The following is a 21,512-nucleotide window of genomic DNA, read 5'->3' on the forward strand; positions in this document are numbered from 1 at the left end:
TGTCTTTTATCGATGGCGGTTATGATATCGTTTAGTACCTTGAGCGTGGCTGAGGTGCACCCGTGACCGGCTCGGAAACCGGATTGCACAGCGGAGAAGGTACGGTGGGATTCYAGATGGTCAGTGATCTGTTTGTTGACTTGGCTTTCGAAGACCTTAGATAGGCAGGGCAGGATGGATATAATAAAAGCAAGCTGATGACATAGGGCTTGATTCAGTTGAACCCATACAGTCGTGTCATATTAAAAAAGTAGCTATTTTTCACCAACGTCACAGAGGTGTTTTGGGCTAACCTACTACTGCTACTACCAGGTACACWCCCTCTTTCTTTATTTTTTAAGATGGCATGTCGGATTGAATTCCAGCCTCAGTCAATGTATGTTATAAATGATAGTGTCATCATTTGAGATCATAGTACTGCATGACAGACAGGACTCTTTGTCGTTGTTTACCATTAATCGCATAAATACGACCCTAGGCAACAGCAGTGACTAGGGTCTGGTGGATATGACATACTCTTTTGGTAACTTTGAGGAAAAGGTGGGTCCTCTTCAGACAGACGACTGTCCCAACAAATCATGAGGCAGACATGCAACAATGTCGCAATTCGAAACCAAAGTTCGTAGGCAAAGCATTGGCAGTGATTTTAGTGAAGGTAATTGATGCAAACTAGCGGCAGGTAGCCTAGTGGTTAGAGCATTGGGCCAGTAACTGAAAGGTTGCTGGATCGAATCCCTGAGCTGACAAGGTAAAAATCTGTTGTTCCGCCCCTGAACAAGGCAGTTAACCCACTGTTCCCCGGTAGGCCGTCATTGTAAATAAGAATTTGTTCTTAACTGACTTGCCTTATTAAAGATTCAATAATGAAAATGTGGTGTGGGAATACACACAGATACGGCAGTGACTTAGTTCCTCTTATGCCAAACTGATGTTCTATTATGTGCATACATGTATGCTGGAACATTGGATACTTTGTGGGAGGAAACCCGTCTGCCTATGGAGACTAGTTTACCATAGGGTCAAGCCTCTCTCTGAATGTCTCAAGCCTCTCTCGCTGAATGTCTCTGTGAGGGATGGCAGCGTCAAGGATAATCGATACACTCCTACATACTCTTATGTCAATGTCAACACCACCCTGCTTTACTAACAATGGATAGTAAAGGCGGAGAGGTGGGTGAAAGTAAAACGTGAACCACATCCTGCTCCAACTCTGGCTCCTAAACATTTCAACACTGGTGCTACTGACTGGAATAAAGTCCAACAGGATTTAAAAATCAACCAATTCATCTCCATCCCCAGTTTCATTAACAGTTTACATTGACCTGGTTATCTAGCCTTGTGACTGCTTTTAGAGTCAGTAGCTATTAGTTGTGTTCCCTGTGTTTTAATGATATGTGTTGTAAATATGTATTTAGCTTTTTCTGGAGCTTTTAAGAAATGGCTGCTTTGTTATGTTGTCACCTTTCTGCTTTGCTGCACAGGTTATTGCCTTGTCTTGGTCAGGTCGTTATTGTAAAAGAGAATGTGTTCTCAATGACTTACTTGGTTAAATAACGGGGGAAAAATACCATGTAATTAAGTCAATAAATTGAGAGAAGTCTGCTAAATACAGCTAAACCCCGGCCCTAGAAGACGTATTTAGGGACAATCTACACCCTCTCATGGCTATTATATAGCTAATAGACGAGTGTGACACCAAACTAACGACACTCTTCCTTCTTCAATGCTCCCCAGACACTGCATGAAACATTTCCCTCTCACATACCGCTATTAGCAGCTATTGACCTGGGGACATTTTCCTGGCTTTATTGAAGGGGAAAGAGGGAAAATGGATGTCATTAAAGCCCATTGATTGGGAGAATGTCTGCCTGTGTGAATGTGAGAGCAGGGTGTTGGTTGTCGAGGGCTGGTTGCTGACGCTGCATTCCCTCAATCCTGATAGGTGATAATGGTTCCAGAACCCTCGTGACAGACAGGCTGAATGTCATCAGTTTGTTGCTTCCGTCCTGTCGGGGCGGGGTGAGTTGTGGCTCTTCTCCTCCTCCTTTGTTTGCTGTGACTGTCCTCCTCTTTTTCTGGTTGGTGCTACTGCTCCTCCTAGGGACCCATCCATCCCTGTGTCTCTCTTCCTCCTCCATCACCTCCTTCTTCCCGCCTCCTCCTCTTCCTCCTCCTCCCTCCCTGTACGCACTAATCTCTGCTCTTTCTCTCTGGCTGGTGCTCCTATAGGGGCCAACTCCCTTCCTGTGACTCCTCTTATCGTCCTCCCCTTCGTCCTCCCTTTCCTCCTCTTTCTCCTCGTCCCTCCCTGTACACCCTAGTGTCTGCTCCTTCTCTCTGGCTGGTGTCGCTCGACTCCAGGGCCTTGCCCGCTTACTGATGGTCCCCACTGGAGTAGTATGTAAATGGCTCTGCTCCCCGCAGGTGCATGCTCCCCGTATTCAGCATGTCACTCCCACCCTACCCCAGTCCTAATGACTGTGTTTGTGTGTGTCCTCGTCTGTCACTCCTGTCCCATTCCTAATGACTACATGTGACACTCACTCTCTCTCCTACATCAAATCAACATGCTGCATCATCCAGACACCGCTATCCTGCGTGCCCACACACACACACACACACACACACACACACACACACACACACACACACACACACACACACACACACACACACACACACACACACACACACACACACACACACACACACAACACAACACAACACACACACACACACACACAGAGACACACACGCACACACCGCTGCCATCCCGCTGCTATGGTTACCAGATAATGGGAAGAGAAGTGTTGTGTGATGCGACAACACTGCTCCCTTCATTAGCTTTATTAAAATTGAGAGCGAAATTAACTCCAATTAGCTTTTCCAAGACCACACGCCAACCGTTTAATGATATTATATGTCTCCCTCCTTTCCTTCACTTGTCAGGTAATTGTTTTTGCCTCTCCTCTCGGCTGTTCAAAGGCAATTTGGTGCACAGCTATGTCGGGGCTATTGCAGAAGGCAGTGTGTGTGCGTTTGTGTGCCTGCTTGTGAATGTGTGTGTTATACATTACAGGACCTCAGTTGTCGTGCACATCCCCTCTGTTATCAATGAGAGGTATTATTTCCTGCTTTGTTCAGGAAATGCATCTATTTGTTGTGGAATCAGGATGGAGGGCAGTTGTTACTTATTTGAAGCATCAAGACAATGTCTCTCCTCTCCCATCACGTCCTGTTATAGGCTGGCAGTCTGTGGTAGATGTTAGAAATGTAATGTCTTATGGAACACCACATCTGTTGCCATTACAGTCTATTTTACAACCACTCTGCTCTGCCTCAGAATACAGTGCATTCAGAAAGTATTCAGACCCCTTGACTTTTTTTCATATTTTGTTACAATACAGCCTTATTCTAAAATAGATTCAATTGTATTTTCTCCCCTTATCTAATACCTCATTAAATTTATGCAGCATTGAAATTCCCCAAGAACACAGGGGCCTCCATCATTCTTAAATGGAATAAGTTTGGAACTTCCTACAGCTGGACGCCCTGCCAAACTGAGCAATTGGGGGAGAAGGGCCTTGGTCAGGGAGGTGGCCAAGAACCCGATGGTCACTCTGACAGAGCTTTAGAGTTCTGCTGTGGAGATGGGATAACCTTCCAGAAGGACAACGATCTCTGCAGCACTCCACCAATCAGGCCTTTATGGTAAAGTGGCCAGACCACTCTTCAGTAAAAGGCACATGACAGCCTGCTTGGAGTTTGCCAAAAGGCACCTAACTCTCTGACTCTCAGACCATGAACTCTTTGTCCTGAATGCCAAGTGTCACGTCTGGAGGAAACCTAGCACCGTCCCTACGTTGAAGCATGGTGGTGGCAGCATCATGCTGTTGGGATGTTTTTCAGCGGGATGGACTGGGAGACTAGTCAGGATCGAGGCAGAGATGAACGGAGAAAAGTACAGAGAGATCCTTAATGAAAACCTGCTCCAAAGCGCTCAGGACCTCAGACTGGGGTGAAGTTTCACCTTCCAACAGGACAACGACCCTAAGCACACAGCCAAGTCAATGCAGGAGTGGCTTCGGTACAAGTCTCTGAATGTTCTTGAGTGGCCTAGCCAGAGCCCGGACTTGAAGCTGATCGAACATCTCTGGAGAGACCTGAAAATAGCTGTGCAGCAATGCTCTGCTCCTCAGCCAACCTGACAGAGCTTGAGAGGATTTGCAGAGAAGAATGGGAGAAACTCCCCAAATACAGGTGTGCCATACCCAAGAAACCTCAAGGCTGTAATCGTTGCCAAAGGTGCTTCAACAAGGTACTGAGTAAAGGGTCTGAATACTTACACTACTGTTCAAAAGTTTGGGGTCACTTAGTTTTTGTTTTTGAAATATTTTTTTTTTTGTTCATTAAAATAACATCACATTGATCAGAAATACAGTGTAGACATTGTTAATGTTGTAAATGACTATTGTAGCTGGAAACGGCAGATTTTGTTTATGGAATATCTACATATGCGTAGAGAGGCCCATTATCAGCAACCATTACTCCTGTGTTCCAATAGCACGTTTTGTTAGGTATTCCAAGTTTATAATTTTAAAAGGCTAATTAATCATTTGAAAACCCTTTTGCAATTATGTTAGCACAGCTGAAAATGTTGTTCTGATTAAAGAAGCAATYAAACTGGCCTTTTGTTTAGACTAGTTGAGTATCTGGAGCATCAGCTTTTGTGGGTTTGATTACAGGCTCAAAATGGCCAGAAACAAAGACCTTTCTTCTGAAACTCATCAGTCTATTCTTGTTCTGAGAAATGAAGSCTATTCCATGCGAGAAATTGCCAAGAAACTGAAGATCTCGTACAACGCTGTGTACTACTCCCTTCACAGAACAGCGCAAACTGGCCCTAACCAGAATAGAAAGAGGAGTGGGAGGCCCCTGTGCACAAGTGAGCAAGAGGACAAGTACATTAGAGTGTCTAGTTTGAGAAACACACCGCACAAGTCCTCAACTGGCAGCTTCATTAAATAGTACCCGCAAAACACCAGTCTCAACTTCAACAGTGAAGAGGCGACTCCGGGATGCTGGCCTTCTAAGCAGAGTTGCAAAGAAAAAGCCATATTTTAAAATATGTTTTATTTCACCTTTATTTAATCAGGTAGGCCAGTTGAGAACAAGTTCTCATTTACAACTGCGACTTGGCCAAGATAAAGCAAAGCAGTGCTACAAAAACAACAACACAGAGTTACACATAAACAAACGTAAAGTCAATAGCACATTCGAAAAAAATATTGAAAAATCTATGTACAGTGTGTGCAAATGTAGAAGAGTATGGAGATAGGCAATAGTGGCGAAATAATTACAATTTAGCATTAATACTGGAGTGATAGATGTGCAGATGATGATGTGCAAGTAGAGATAGTGGGGTGCAAAAGAGCAAGAGCGTAAGTAATGATATGGGGATGAGTTAGTTGGATGTTCTATTTACAGATTGTCTGTGTACAGGTACAGTGATTGATAAGCTGCTCTGACAGCTGATGCTTAAAGTTAGAGAGGGAGATATAAGACTCCAGCTTCAGTGATTTTTGTAATTCGTTCCAGTCATTGGCAGCAGAGAACTGGAAGGAAAGGTGGCCAAATGAGCTGTTGGCTTTGGGGATGACCAGTGAAATAAACCTGCTGGAGCGTGTGCTACGGATGGGTGTTGCTATGGTGACCAGTGAGCTGAGATAAGGCGGGGATTTACCTAGCAAAGACTTATAGATGACCTGGAGCCAGTGGGTTTGGCGACGAATATGTAGTGAGGGCCAGCCAACGAGAGCATACAGGTCGCAGTGGTGGATAGTATATGGAGCTTTGCTGACAAAACGGATGGCACAGTGATAGACTACATCCAGTTTGCTGAGTAGAGTGTTGGAGGCTATTTTGTAAATGACATTACCGAAGTCAAGGATCGGTAGGATAGTCCGTTTTACGAGGGTATGTTTGGCAACATACCCTCAACATACAGCTTAATGTGAGTCTGGAAGGAGAGTTTACAGTCTAACCAGGCACCTAGGTATTTGTAGTTGTCCACATATTCTAGGTCAGAACCGTCCAGAGTAGAGGTCGACCGATTATGATTTTTCAACGCCGATACCGATACCGATTATTGGAGGACAAAAAAGCCGATACCGATTAATCGGCCGATTTATAAAAATTTCTTTATTTTTTATTTTTTATATATATATACATATACAGTGGGGCAAAAAAGTATTTAGTCAGCCACCAATTGTGCAAGTTCTCCCACTTAAAAAGATGAGAGAGGCCTGTAATTTTCATCATAGGTACACTTCAACAATGACAGACAAAATGAGAAAAAAAAATCCAGAAAATCACATTGTAGGATTTTTAATGAATTTATTTGCAAATTATTGGTGGAAAATAAGTATTTGGTCACCTACAAACAAGCAAGATTTCTGGCTCTCACAGACCTGTAACGTCTTCTTTAAGAGGTTCCGCTGTCCTCCACTCGTTACCTGTATTAATGGCACCTGTTTGAACTTGTTATCAGTATAAAAGACACCTGTCCACAACCTCAAACAGTCACACTCCAAACTCCACTATGGCCAAGACCAAAGAGCTGTCAAAAGACACCAGAAACAAAATTGTAGACCTGCACCAGGCTGGGAAGACTGAATCTGCAATAGGTAAGCAGCTTGGTTTGAAGAAAATCAACTGTGGGAGCAATTATTAGAAATGGAAGACATACAAGACCACTGATAATCTCCCTCGATCTGTGGCTCCACGCAAGATCTCACCCCGTGGGGTCAAAATGATCACAAGACGGTGAGCAAAAACCCAGAACCACACGGGGGGACCTAGTGAATGACCTGGCGAGAGCTGGGACCAAAGTAACAAAGCCTACCATCAGTAACACACTACGCCGCCAGGACTCAAATCCTGCAGTGCAAGACGTGTCCCCCTGCTTAAGCCAGTACATGTCCAGGCCCGTCTGAAGTTTGCTAGAGAGCATTTGGATGATCCAGAAGAAGATTGGAGAATGTCATATGGTCAGATGAAACCAAAATAGAACTTTTTGGTAAAAACTCAACTCGTCGTGTTTGGAGGACAAAGAATGCTGAGTTGCATCCAAAGAACACCATACCTACTGTAAGCTGGGGTGGAACATCATGCATTGGGGCTGTTTTTCTGCAAAGGGACCAGGACGACTGATCCGTGTAAAGGAAAGAATGAATGGGGCCATGTATCGTGAGATTTTGAGTGAAAACCTCCTTCCATCAGCAAGGGCATTGAAGATGAAACGTGGCTGGGTCTTTCAGCATGACAATGATCCCAAACACACCGCCCGGGCAACGAAGGAGTGGCTTCGTAAGAAGCATTTCAAGTCCTGGAGTGGCCTAGCCAGTCTCCAGATCTCAACCCCATAGAAAATCTTTGGAGGGAGTTGAAAGTCCGTGTTGCCCAGCAACAGCCCCAAAACATCACTGCTCTAGAGGAGATCTGCATGGAGGGTTGGGCACAAATACCAGCAACAGGTGTGAAACCTTTGAAGACTTACAGAAAACGTTTGACCTCTGTCATTGCCAACAAAGGGTATATAACAAAGTTTGGAGAATAAACTTTTGTTATTGACCAAATACTTATTTTCCACCATAATTTGCAAATAAATTCATTAAAAATCCTACAATGTGATTTTCTGGATTTTTTTTTTCTCATTTTGTCTGTCATAGTTGAAGTGTACCTATGATGAAAATTACAGGCGTCTCTCATCTTTTTAAGTGGGAGAAGTTGCACAATTGGTGGCTGACTAAATACTTTTTTGCCCCACTGTATCATACACACACACACATTTTTGTAATAATTACAATTGCAACAATACTGAATGAACAATGAACACTTTTATTTTAACTTAATATAATACATAAATACACACACACACACACAGCTCTGAAGTGACAATGAAACTGAAGAGTCTGCTTAGGAGACAAATACTCTCAACTGTTAGAATAAAAATAGAGTTTAAGTTACCTGTGATGAATGTTGAAAACAAAAACTGTCATTTCTATATGCAGGAATTCCTATTTTAATAATGGGCATGGTAAGAATTGACGACCAAAGTGCGAGTCATAATTCCCATGACACCTTCTAGCAAAATCTGAAAAGCGGTTCCTTCATTTATTCCATAGGATATTTTTAGATTCACTTAAAATAAGGTCTGTGTTTCGTGTAGGCTTACAGCACCTTGCCAATTTTATAACTGTGTAGATATCCATAGGACAAGTTAACTCTGATTAATATTTGCTAAATATAAGCGAAGATCATTTTTTTTGTAGAGTGGATTTATGAAAATATGTTGACAAACGTTACCTTATCCTAGTGAGATTTACACGGGTATCAAAACGTCGAGGCGGTTTAAGCCTGCACGAAACACAGACCTTATTTGAAGTAGATCAAGACATTCTCTATGGAAGACATGAACGGTAAAATAACGAAGGAACCCCTTTCAAGTTCAGCCGCAAGTTATTACAGGAATTATAACGCGTCGACTATTTCTCTCTAAACCATATACCTTTGACTAATCCGGAAACTATCACCTCGAAAACAAAACGTTTATTCCGTTCTGTATTTTATCTAACGGGTGGCATCCATGAGTCTAAATATTCCTGTTACATTGCACAACCTTTAGTGTTATGTCATAATTACGTAAAATTCTGGCAAATTAGTTCGCAAAGAGCCAGGCTGCCCAAACTGTTGCATATACCCTGACTCTGCGTGCAATGAACGCAAGAGAAATGACACAATTTCACCTGGTTAATATTGCCTGCTAACCTGGATTTCTTTTAGCTAAATATGCAGGTTTCAAAATATATACTTGTATTGATTTTAAGAAAGGCATTGAGGTTTATGGTTAAGTACACATTGGAACAATGACAGTCATTGATTGATTGTTTTTTATAAGATAAGTTTAATGCTAGCTAGCAATTTACCTTAGCTTACTGCATTCGCGGCACAGGCAGGCTCCTCGTGGAGTGCAATGTAATCCAGTGTTAGAGCATTGGTCTAGTTAACTGTAAGGTTGCAAGATTGGATCCCCCGAGCTGACAAGGTTCAAAATCTGTCGTTCTGCCTCGTTCCTAGGCCGTCATTGAAAATAAGAATGTGTTCTTAACTGACTTGCCTAGTTAAATAAAGATGAAATAAAGGTGTAAAAAAAAATAATAAATCGGCAAATCGGCACCCAAAAATACCGATTTCCGATTGTTATGAAAACTTGAAATCGGCCTCTAGTCCAGAGTAGTGATGCTAGTCGGGCGGGAGGGTGGGGCAGCAATCGGTTGAAGAGCTTGCACTTAGTTTTACTAGAGTTTAAAAGCAGTTGGAGGCCACAGAAGGATTGTTGTATGAGGTTGAAGCTCATTTGGAGATTTGTTAGCATAGTGTTCAAAGAAGGGTCAGATGTATACAGAATGGTGTTGTCTGCGTAGAGGTGGATCAGAGAATCACCAGCAGCAAGAGCGACATCATTGATATAGACAGAGAAAAGAGTCGGCCTGAGAATTGATCCCTGTGGCACCCCCATAGAAACTGCCAGAGGTCCGGAACAACAAGCCCTCCGATTTGACACACTGAACTCTATTTGAGAAGTAGTCTGTGAACCAGGTGAGGCAATCATTTGAGAAGCCAAGGCTATTGAGTCTGCCGATAAGAATGCGGTGATTGACAGATTCGAAAGCCTTGGCCAGGTCGTTGAAGACGGCTGCACAATGGCGGTTGTGATATCGTTTAGGTCCTTGAGCGTGGCTGAAGTGCACCCATGACCAGCTCGGAAACCAGATTGCATAGTGGAGAAGGTACGGTGGGATTTGAAATGGTTGGTGATCTGTTTGTTAACTTGGCTTTTGAAGATTTTAGAAAGGCAGGGCAYGATGGATATAGGTCTATAACAGTTTGGGTCTAGAGTGTCTCCCCCTTTGAAGAGGATTATGACCAGCAGCTTTCCAATCTTTGGGGATCTCAGACGATACGAAAGAGAGGGTGAATAGGCTAGTAATAGGGGTTGCAACAATTTCAGCTGATAATTTTAGAAAGAGAGGGTCCAGATTGTCTAGCCCAGCTGATTTGTAGGGATCCAGATTTTGCAGCTCTTTCAGAACATCAGCTGTCTGAATTTGGGTGGAGAAGAGGGGCGGGGGGCTTGGGCAAGTTGCTAGAGGGAGTGCTGAGATGTTGGCCGGGGTAGGGGTAGCCAGGAGGAAAGCATGGCCAGCCGTAGAAAAATGCTTATTGAAATGATTGATTATCYATTTTTCGGTGGTGACAGTGTTTCCTATCCTCAGTGCAGTGGGCAGCTGGGAGCAGCTGGGAGCAAAACTTTTTGGAATTAGTGCTACAGGATGCAAATTTCTGTTTGAAAAAGCCAGCCTTAGCTTTCCTAACTGACTGCGTATATTGGTTCCTGACTAGTCCTGACTATTCGATGCTAATGCAGAACGCCACAGGATGTTTTTGTGCTGGTCAAGGGCAGTCAAGTTTGGGGTGAACCAAGGGCTATATCTGTTTTTAGTTCAAWTTTTTTTGAATGGGATATGCTTATTTAAGATGGTGAGGAAAGCACTTTTGAAGAGCAACCAGGCATCCTCTAATGACAGGATGAGGTCAATATCCTTCCAGGATACCCGGGCCAGGTCGATTAGAAAGGCCTGCTCGCTGAAGTGTTTTAGGGAGCGTTTGACAGTGATGAGAGGTGGTTGTTTGACTGCGGACCCATTACGGACGCAGGCAATGAGGCAGTGATCGCTGAGATCCTGGTTGAAGACAGCAGAGGTGTATTTAGAGGGRGAATTGGTCAGGATGATATCTAGGAGGGTGCCCATGGGTATGGATTTAGGGTTGTACCTGGTAGGTTCCTTGATAATTTGTGTGAGATTGAGGGCATCTAGCTTAGATTGAAGGACGGCCGTGGTGTTAAGCATGTCCCAGTTTAGGTCACCTAACAGTACGAACTCTGAAGATCGATGGGGGCCATCAATTCACATATGGTGTCCAGGTCACAGCTGGGGGCTGAAGGGGTCTATAACAAGTAGCAACGGTGAGAGACTTGTTTCTGGAACGGTGGATTTTTTAAAGTAGAAGCTCAAAGTTTTTGGGCACAGACCTGGATAGTATGACAGAACTCTGCAGGCTATCTTTGCAGTAGTTTGCAACTCCGCCCCCTTTGGCAGTTCTATCTTGTCGGAAAATGTTATAGTTAGGGATGGAAATTTCAGGATTCTTTGGTGACCTTCCTAAGCCAGGATTCAGACACGGCTAGTACATCCGGGTTGGCGGAGTGTGCTAAAGCAGTGAAGAAAAAAAAAACTTAGGGAGGAGGCTTCTAATGTTAACATGCATGAAACCAAGGCTTTTACGGTTACAGAAGTCAACAAATGAGAGCGCCTGGGGAATGGGAGTGATGCTGGGGGCTGCAGGGCCTGGGTTAACCTTTACATCACCAGAGGAACAGAGGAGGAGTAGGTTAAGAGTACGGCTAAAGGTAATAAGAACTGGTCGTCTATTGCGTTCGGAACAGAGAGTAAAAGGAGCAGATTTCTGGGCACGGAAGTATCGATTCAAGGCATAATGTACAGACAAGGGTATGGTAGGATGTACGTACAGTGGAGATAAACCTAGGCATTGAGTGAGGATGAGAGAGGTTTTGTCTCGAGAGGCACCATTTAAGCCATGTGAGGTCACCGCATATTGACATTGGGGAGAGGCATGTGTAGCTGAGTGATCATAGGGTCCAGTGAGTAGCTAGGCGAGCTGTAGACACGGCGATTCAGAGAGCTAGCAGGCCGGGGTTAGCAGGCAAGCAGATGGGCCTGCGGGGGACGTCGCAACGGAAGAGCCTGTAGAAACCCCCTCGGACGGGGTCGTCGGCAGACCATTCGTGATGGATCGGCAGTGCTCCGTGTCGGCAGTAAAGGGATCCAGCCCAATTGGCAAAAGCTAGCTCCAGGCTAACTGGTGCTTGCTTCGGTACAGAGACGTTAGCCAGGAGTAGCCACTCGGATAGCAGCTAGCTAGCTGCGATGATCCGGTGTAAAGGTTCAGAGCTTGTAGTAGGAATCCGGAGATGTGGTAGAGAAAAGCAGTCTGATATGCTCTGGGTTGATATCGCGCTGTGCAGACTGGCAGAAATTGACCGGGCTGAGGCTGGCTTATGTCCGAGCTAACAGTGATGGCTAACTAGCTGTGGCTAACTGACTACTAGCTAGTAGCTAGTTAGCTGGCTAGCTGCTGATGGGGGTTCCGGTTCTAAAGTATAAAAATATTCAGATCCGTACCACATTGGGTGAGGCGGGTTGCAGGAGAGTATGTTCAGTCCGTAGATGGAAATTAAGATACAAAATCTATACGAAGAACACAAGATTTACCCGGGACATGACGAGACAAAAACAGATGTCCGACTGCTACGCCATCTTGGAACAGGTGTTTAGTTGTTGGAAGTGTGCGCTTAGTATTTTTCTGCTTTTGTTCTGTGTAGCGCTGTATTTTTCGTGGCGTCATTCCGTCATCTACCAACGTTATATAGGTATGCACGTCAGCTTTGAAATCGGTTTTGCACATCGGCGTTAAACTAGACATCGGGCCAATGCCGATGTTGGCATTTTTAGTTAATATCGGCCGATTTTCCGATATGCTCACAGATATTCTGGGCGCGGAAGAATAGATTCAAGGCATAATGTACAGACAAGGGTATGGTAGGATGTGAGTACAGTGGAGGTAAACCTAGGCATTGAGTGACGATGAGAGAGGTTTTGTCTCTAGAGGCATCATTTAAGCCAGGTGAGGTCACCGCATGTGTGGGGGGTGGAACAAAAGGGCTAGCTAAGGCATATTGAGCAGGGCTGGAGGCTCTATAGTGAAATAAGACAAAAATCACTAGCAAAATAGCAATAGACAAGGCATTTTGACATTAGGGAGAGGCATGTGTAGCCGAGTGATCATTGGGTCCAGTGAGTAGCTAGGCGAGCTGGAGACAAGGCGATTCAGACAGCTAGCAGGCCATGGCTAGCAGGTGGGCCTGCGGGGGACGTCGCAACGGAAGAGCCTGTTAAAACCCCCTCGGGCAGTTACGTTGGCAGACCGGTCGTGATGGATCGGCGGGGCTCTGTGTCGGCAGCAAATGGTCCAGGCCAATTGGCAAAAGAGGTATTGAAGCCCAGGAATTGTGGTAGAGAAAAAGCAGTCTGATATGCCCTGTTTTGATATCGCGCTGTGCAGACTGGCAGGAATTGACCGGGCTGATGCTGGCTGATGTCCGAGTTAATGGTGATGACCGCTAGCAGTGGCTAACTGACTACTAGCTAGTAGCTGGTTAGTTAGCTGGCTAGCTTCTGATGGGGGTTCCGGTTCTAAAGTATTAGAAATAGCAGATCCGTACCACATTGGGTGAGGCGGGTTGCAGGAGAGTATTTTCAGTCCGTAGATGGAAATTGTGATAAAAAAAAAATATATATATATACGAAGAAAACTATATATACATGGGACGGGACAAGACAAACAAAACAGGACTGCTACGCCATCTTGTAATTCAATATCTCAGTTTGGCTAATAAAAATGAAAGATTAAGATGGGCAATAGAACACAGACACTAGACAGAGGAACTCTGCCTAGATGGACAGCATCCCGGAGTCGCCTCTTCACTGTTGACGTTGAGACTGGTGTTTTGCGGGTACTATTTAATGAAGCTGCCAGTTGAGGACTTGTGAGGCGTCTGTTTCTGGCACCATCCTTCTGTTGAAGCTATTGATTGAGGCTGTTTTAATGATAATGCTGTGTAATTATTGTTGACATGGTTGCAAAATTGTGCTGTTTATATGCAGTGTAAGCACTTGGATGAGTTTACTCTGGGAAATTTCACTGGTGTTTGTGTTCTTACCAACCAGCTTGTCTGCTGCACTGGCTGTGAACAAAGCACTTCAAGCAAACATATTGCCATATATTTATAGGCAGAGCATATGCCATGTCTTAATTCTTAGCCAAATGTTCTAGTTTTTGATATTTTGTATATAAAGATGATACAATAGACACTCTGTCATTTTAGGCAGCTGATGATTATTTTGGTAAACGTGGTAGATTATGTTGAATATATCTCAGCAAACTCTTGCCGAGACATAATGTTGGTAAAATCGAGGAGGATAGCCACTGTTCTTGCATAGATGTAAGATAAGTTGATTGTGCGGTGCACACTCATTATTTCACCTTCAGACACATCTGGAAAAACAAAAAACATAATAATTAGAAATAAATTGGTTGTGATTGTAGTGTGCTATGAAAACACTCCCTATGGAAGCCTCTGTCTGAAGTGTGAATGTTATAGCACACACAGATATGCTAGTATGTTTAACCTCTCTCTTTTTTGACCTCCTTTACACCTGGTTACTGTGCTAGCCTAGTGGTCCAGTCTATTTATGATACAGTCTACAACTCTCATTCGCAGAAAAGTTGACTACAGTATACAGTATGGAACCAGCAGGCTACCTGTTTTGTCTCCTTTTCCTTCTCTCTCCTTCTCTTAAACCACCAGTGTTTGTCCTCCGGTCCTCCCATGTGAATACACCCGAGGCCTGTAAACATCCCAGCCTGGACATTAGCAGGACTGATGGCATGGCAGAGAGACTCCCAGGGCCTCCTAATCACACACAGAACATTATTGGTCCATTTCTCAACTATCCGTGAAAAGGAAAGCTAGCGTCAGCATCATTATCGTTTGTCACTAACTCACCAGACTAAAGAGAGTGTGTGTGTGTGTGTGTGTGTGTGTGTGTAAAAGGAGAGCAAGATTATTCATTTAAGGATCTTTGCAGTGCAGCTGAATTAGACTGCTTTGTCTGAATGTTTAAACTAAGGGAAACGCATAGACTCTGACTTCATTGACTCAAAGTTATGTTAAATCATGTTGTCTTTTGTGATTCATCATGCCTTATACCTTTCCATGATGATGGTTCTAGCTCTGTTTGCTGGACATGTTTAGCTAGTTTTTCCTGTTTTAGCTCCATAGGTATGGAGCGGTTTCAGTGCCAACAGAAATTGTATTTGAATTCAATCATTTTGAATTTGTATAAGGATATTACATTTGAATTTAATATTTGTATTATTAAATTTGTAATGCACTCATTTTATAATTGAATTCATAAATGTAGCTTGTATTTCATGATTTGAAACTGATTTGAATGACTATTGCGTTCAGTTTTTAAATGTAAATGTAATGMAATAGTCAAGTTCAATATTTAAATATTCAGTTTCAATATGGTAGATATTGCTTTCATTGTCTGTGTATCAAGTTTACAAACTATCATTTCAAGTTGATCAAAGTTTCAAATTCAACTTCTCAGATGCATTCCGATTCAGTTTTCAAATTCAGTTCTCTAAATTCAGATTCAAAGCCAGAGACAACGTCCCTGGTACTTTGCAAGCCAGGACAGGTAGAGGAGAACAGATAGATTCAAACACTCACTGTCGTCAARAGAAACTTCTGGAAGTTTCTGAAGCCAAGGTGGCATGTTTAATTTATTTTCTTTCAATTAATTTGGCTCTAGCGTTTGAACCATTTTGGCTATGAGCTATTCCTGAAAGCTACTACTCTCTGGAGCATGGACGTGCCTTCTGTTCCCTTCTATGATGATCACATGCTGCGTTAGAAAACTAAAATCTGGCCCCTATAAGAATATAGTTGAAATGCCCAGTTATAGTCCTTCTAAGGATAGCCTTTCCACTACCTATTTAATCTTGCTCTTGTGATTGACTGGGTTCGAACCAGGTCTCCTGCATGTCACTAGGCTGTGTTACTTGGAGTACTTCTCCTATCTTATCCAGTGTCCTGTGTGAATTTAAGTATGCTCTCTCTAATTCTCTCGTTCTCTCTTTCTTTCTTTCAATTCAATTCAATTCAATTCAAGGGGCTTTATTGGCATGGGAAACATGTGTTAACATTGCCAAAGCAAGTGAGGTAGATAATATACAAAAGTGAAATAAACAATAAAAATTAACAGTAAACATTACACATACAGAAGTTTCAAAGCAATAAAGACATTACAAATGTCATATTATATATATATACAGTGTTGTAGCAATGTATAAATGGTTAAAGCACACAAGTTAAAATAAATAAACATAAATATGGGTTGTATTTACAATGGTGTTTGTTCTTCACTGGTTGCCCTTTTCTTGTGGCAACAGGTCACAAATCTTGCTGCTGTGATGGCACACTGTGGAATTTCACCCAGTAGATATTTATAGTAGAGTTTATCAAAATTGGATTTGTTTTCGAATTCTTTGTGGATCTGTGTGATCTGAGGGAAATATGTGTCTCTAATATGGTCATACATTGGGCAGGAGGTTAGGAAGTGCAGCTCAGTTTCCACCTCATTTTGTGGGCAGTGAGCACATAGCCTGTCTTCTCTTGAGAGCCATGTCTGCCTACGGCGGCCTTTCTCAATAGCAAGGCTATGCTCACTGAGTCTGTACATAGTCAAAGCTTTCCTTAAGTTTGGGTCAGTCACAGTGGTCAGGTATTCTGCCACTGTGTACTCTCTGTTTAGGGCCAAATAGCATTCTAGTTTGCTCTGTTTGTTTGTTAATTCTTTCCAATGTGTCAAGTAATTATCTTTTTGTTTTCTCATGATTTGGTTGGGTCTAATTGTGCTGTTGTCCTGGGGCTCTGTGGGGTGTGTTTGTGTTTGTGAACAGAGCCCCAGGACCAATCCTGTCTCTTATACACATCTAGATGTGTATAAGAGACAGCAGTCACAGTGGTCAGGTATTCTGCCACTGTGTACTCTCTGTTTAGGGCCAAATAGCATTCTAGTTTGCTCTGTTTGTTTGTTAATTCTTTCCAATGTGTCAAGTAATTATCTTTTTGTTTTCTCATGATTTGGTTGGGTCTAATTGTGCTGTTGTCCTGGGGCTCTGTGGGGTGTGTTTGTGTTTGTGAACAGAGCCCCAGGACCAGCTTGCTTAGGGGACTCTTCTCCAGGTTCATCTCTCTGTAGGTGATGGCTTTGTTATGGAAGGTTTGGGAATCGCTTCCTTTTAGGTGGTTGTAGAATTTAACGGCTCTTTTCTGGATTTTGATCATTAGTGGGTATCGGCCTAATTCTGCTCTGCATGCATTATTTGGTGTTCTACGTTGTACACGGAGGATATTTTTGCAGAATTCTGCATGCAGAGTCTCAATTTGGTGTTTGTCCCATTTTGTGAAATCTTGGTTGGTGAGCGGACCCCAGACCTCACAACCATAAAGGGCAATGGGCTCTATGACTGATTCAAGTATTTTTAGCCAGATCCTAATTGGTATGTTGAAATTTATGTTCCTTTTGATGGCATAGAATGCCCTTCTTGCCTTGTCTCTCAGATCGTTCACAGCTTTGTGGAAGTTACCTGTGGTGCTGAGGTTTAGGCCGAGGTATGTATAGTTTTTTGTGTGCTCTAGGGCAACGGTGTCTTTCTCTCTCTCGGAGAACCTGAGCCCTAGGACCATACGTCACGGCAAACCGGGCATGATGACTCCTTGCTGTCCCCAGTCCACCTGGCCTTGCTGCTGTTCCAGTTTCAACTGTTCTGCCTGCTGTTATGGAACCCCTACCTGTTCAACTCTTAATGATCGGCTATGAAAAGCCAACTGACATTTATTCATGATTATTATTTGACCATGCTTGTCACTTATGAACATTTTGAACATCTTGGCATAGTTCTGTTATAATCTCCACCCAGCACAGCCAGAAGAGGACTGGCCACCCCTCATAGCCTGGTTCCTCTTTAGGTTTCTTCCTAGGTTTTGGCCTTTCTAGGGAGTTTTTCCTAGCCACCGTGCTTCTACACCTGCATTGCTTGCTGTTTGGGGTTTTAGGCTGGGTGTCTGTACAGCACTTCGAGATATTAGCTGATGTACGAAGGGCTATATAAAATAAACTTGATTTGATTTGTTAGCCCCATGATGGTTTGTAAACAATGAATGCAATAATTACCATATTGAAACGGAATATATAAATATCAAATTTGAATATTCAATTAAATATAGATTTTATTTYAAAACTGAATGCAATATTAATTCAATTCAGTCTCAAATTATGAAATACTATTCATAAACATTCATAAATTAAAATTCAATATCCTAATACAAATTCAAAATTATAAAATTCAAATACAATTTCTGTTGGCACTGAAATTGCTCCATATATTTGTCTCTAAACTAGCATTTAGCAGTATGCAGTTAGACCTGTTTGTTTGTATATTTCCTTGATCTTTAAAAATACATGCAAGATGTTTTCAAGATGTTTTCAAAGAACACCTCATGTATGCCTATGGCAGCATATAGATCAATGTAGCGTACAATGTAATCAACATTGAACACATTGAACACTGGCATGATAGTTTCACTGAAATTATGCCATTAAGAATAACAAGATCAAGGCAAATAATCTCTCATATTTGATAACTGCAATTATCACTTCGGAAAAAACACCATGCACAACCCAGAGGGAAAGAATATATTCATGTGTAATATTTCAGATTAGTCATTGAAAGTGTTGCACAAAGTATTTGATTAAGATCTGAAGCTTAGCATTACTTGAATATAAGCAGGACCACATCTTCATACATTTTCAGACAACTCGATTGAAAGCTTACGTTTCAGAAATATATTTGTTGTTGCAGACATTGCGAGTAAACAGCAATGTTAAATTGACAACAATTTTCCAGGACATTTAGCTACTCTGTAAGAGTGGGATAGCTAAATGTGTAGATATACACCAATTTGCCACTCTATTTTAGCTGAATTCGTTATTTGTTTTAGATTGGAAATTGGTGTGTGTCTTTGTAGCCTCTTTAGAAACCAGCGCAACAGTTTCAACAACTGCATATTCCTTGAAAATAAAAAAGTGCTCCCTGATAACTCCCTAAAATCATAGTTAACACCATTGAAGGGCTGTGTGGTGATAGATAAACGCAGATCTCTCGCTGCCAAAGCCTCAGCGGCATTTCAGCACCAAGGACAATGGTGCTGTTGCAATCAGCTTGAGTTGTTTTTTTTCTCCCTTGACTGCTTATACACACCATATGGATCAACTTTATGACCCGGCACCAGCTGTTGCTCCCGAGTCCCGAGACACTCGAGGCATGTAGGAGATGTAACTAGAGTTCCTCCCATCTGCATGGTCTTATAAATGACTATAACATCTATAATGTGTTGTGTATCTACTGTAGGTCTATATATCGCTATGTTTTCTACAAACAGGCCGCTGCATTTTTCATCCTTCACATAATAGCACATGTTATACAGAGAGTAAATCACAGAGAAATGTTATTTTTATTACATTATTAATGACTGAATATGTAATTCTTCCCCCACCCCTCTCGCACTGTCTGTCTGTCTCTCTCGCTCTCTCTGTCAGTAGCTGTTTCCATTCACTTGTGCAGTGATTTTTAGTCGACATTTAGAAAGTTCCCGTAGAAAATAGATGCAACAATTTCCTGCTAGGGTGCGTTTCAAATGTAACTATCTTGTGTCGACCAAAACAGCTGAACATAATGGTGTCACACCTATAAAAAAAAAAACACCTACAGTGTCGAATAGAAATGTAGTGGTTGAAGAGTTTCCATTACCCACTTAGGCAAATTACGCATATTATTTTTTTGTCCATAGCCTGTATGCCCTCCCACCTATCTGTTTCATATCTCAGGTAGCCTGCGAAAGCCAGCAAGGATAGAATGCAATAATTGACAAATATTTGCCATATTCTAATAATTCTCATGTGCCAAAGAAACTTGCACTCCTCTAGATCTGAAATAATTGGATGGTGAAACTTGCCAACCAGCCAGAAAAGAAAGACAAAGTAATTCACGCATTCTTGAAAGTCAGGACAATCCTGACTATAAAACTTTATTTTTTATAGTTGAAAACATTTATTTCCCAAGCCGTAGCCATTTAGAGTTAAATGTGGAGTGCGGCTTTATAGTTACGTTTGACATCATGTGACCCACTTCAAATGAATTCAGCAAAAAAAAATCTATAAACACCATTCCAATATAATTTGTCACAATAAAGAAAGTTCGATAAAATTTAAATCCACCCCTGTCAACATTTTGTTGATCTTTAGAAAAATTGCTTTTGTAGAATAAACCTGGGTCAATGGAAACCTGCCTACTGTCTCTGCCCCCCCCCCCCCCCCCCCCCCCCCCCCTCTACCTCTCTCAAGATATACAATTCTTATGCAATACCAGACTCAAACTTAGTTGAGATAAGTAAACCATGCTGTCAAATGTAGATTTTGTGTTTCGTTTCAGAGTTCCAGAGGTACAGAATGGCAGGCAGGTCAGGGAAGGCAGAATGGTCAGTCAGGCGGGAACGGAGTCCAGAAAAACAGGCAAAGGTCAAAACCGGGAGGACTAGTAAAAGAGAATAGAAAAGGAGCACGGAAAAAACACGCTGGTTGACTTGAACATACAAGACGAACTGGCACAGAGAGACAGGAAACACAGGGATAAATACACCAGGGAAAATATGCGACACCTGGAGGGTATGGAGACAATCACAAGGGCAGGTGAAACAGATCAGGGCGTGACATAGTCAAGTATTTTGCTCTGCTACCAAGAATGAGAACTGCAATCGTTCATGGACATGAGCTAAGCTTTCTTTTTTTGCCTACAGGGACAAAAACATAAATCTCGAGTTAGATTGCCATTTGAAGTCATTGCCCCCTCCCTGCTCCCTGCTTCCTAACTCACTGCAGCGACTTCAAAACATTATCAGCAATCGCAGCCGAGTGTGTCTTCGCACGGTTCCAACGGGAGTTTTAATCAGTGCAAGATAAAAGGGGAAATGCTTGACAAAGTAACGGGCTCTTATAATTTGATTTGTTTGCTCTGGAGATGAGCGGGAACACTTTTTCTCTTTCTGCTCATAAATGAGAGCTTTTATCTCCCCGCCAGAGATGGGGACAGAAAACAGCACAAAGCAACAAAATAACAATCGGACCACTCAGTGTATTAGTGATAGCATTGGCGGCTGCCCAAACATGTTAGGGACTTGTGTTTTTGCCACACAACACAGCAAGCCGATTAGCTGTAGTCTCTCCAGATTAGTTTAGTGTGTTTCATATCTCTAATGTTCAGGCTAATCACTTGAATGACCAAAATCTGTTATTTTGTTTACAGCAAAGAGAGGGCATTTTCAGTTTACAATAGAATGACAAACCAACAAATGGGGCTCATCCCACGATGATACTGTATGAAGTAACTATAGGCCAATAGCTACATAAGCTGTTTGAGCTATGCTGTGATTTAAGGACTTACAGCATTTTGGAATAGAAAACAAACCGAAAACAATCATCCCACATGATCATATGAAGCAGCTAGAAGCCTACATGTTGTCTTTAATCTTGTTGTCCCCTCCAATGTTCAAGTGAAACCTCTGCCATTTATATCTAGTCTCTCAGATCAAGCTTCTCTTTGGCACGGTGATCAAAAAG

The sequence above is a fragment of the Salvelinus sp. IW2-2015 genome, linkage group LG15, assembly GCF_002910315.2.
Source record: "Salvelinus sp. IW2-2015 linkage group LG15, ASM291031v2, whole genome shotgun sequence".
In the NCBI taxonomy this organism is placed as follows: domain Eukaryota; kingdom Metazoa; phylum Chordata; class Actinopteri; order Salmoniformes; family Salmonidae; genus Salvelinus; species Salvelinus sp. IW2-2015.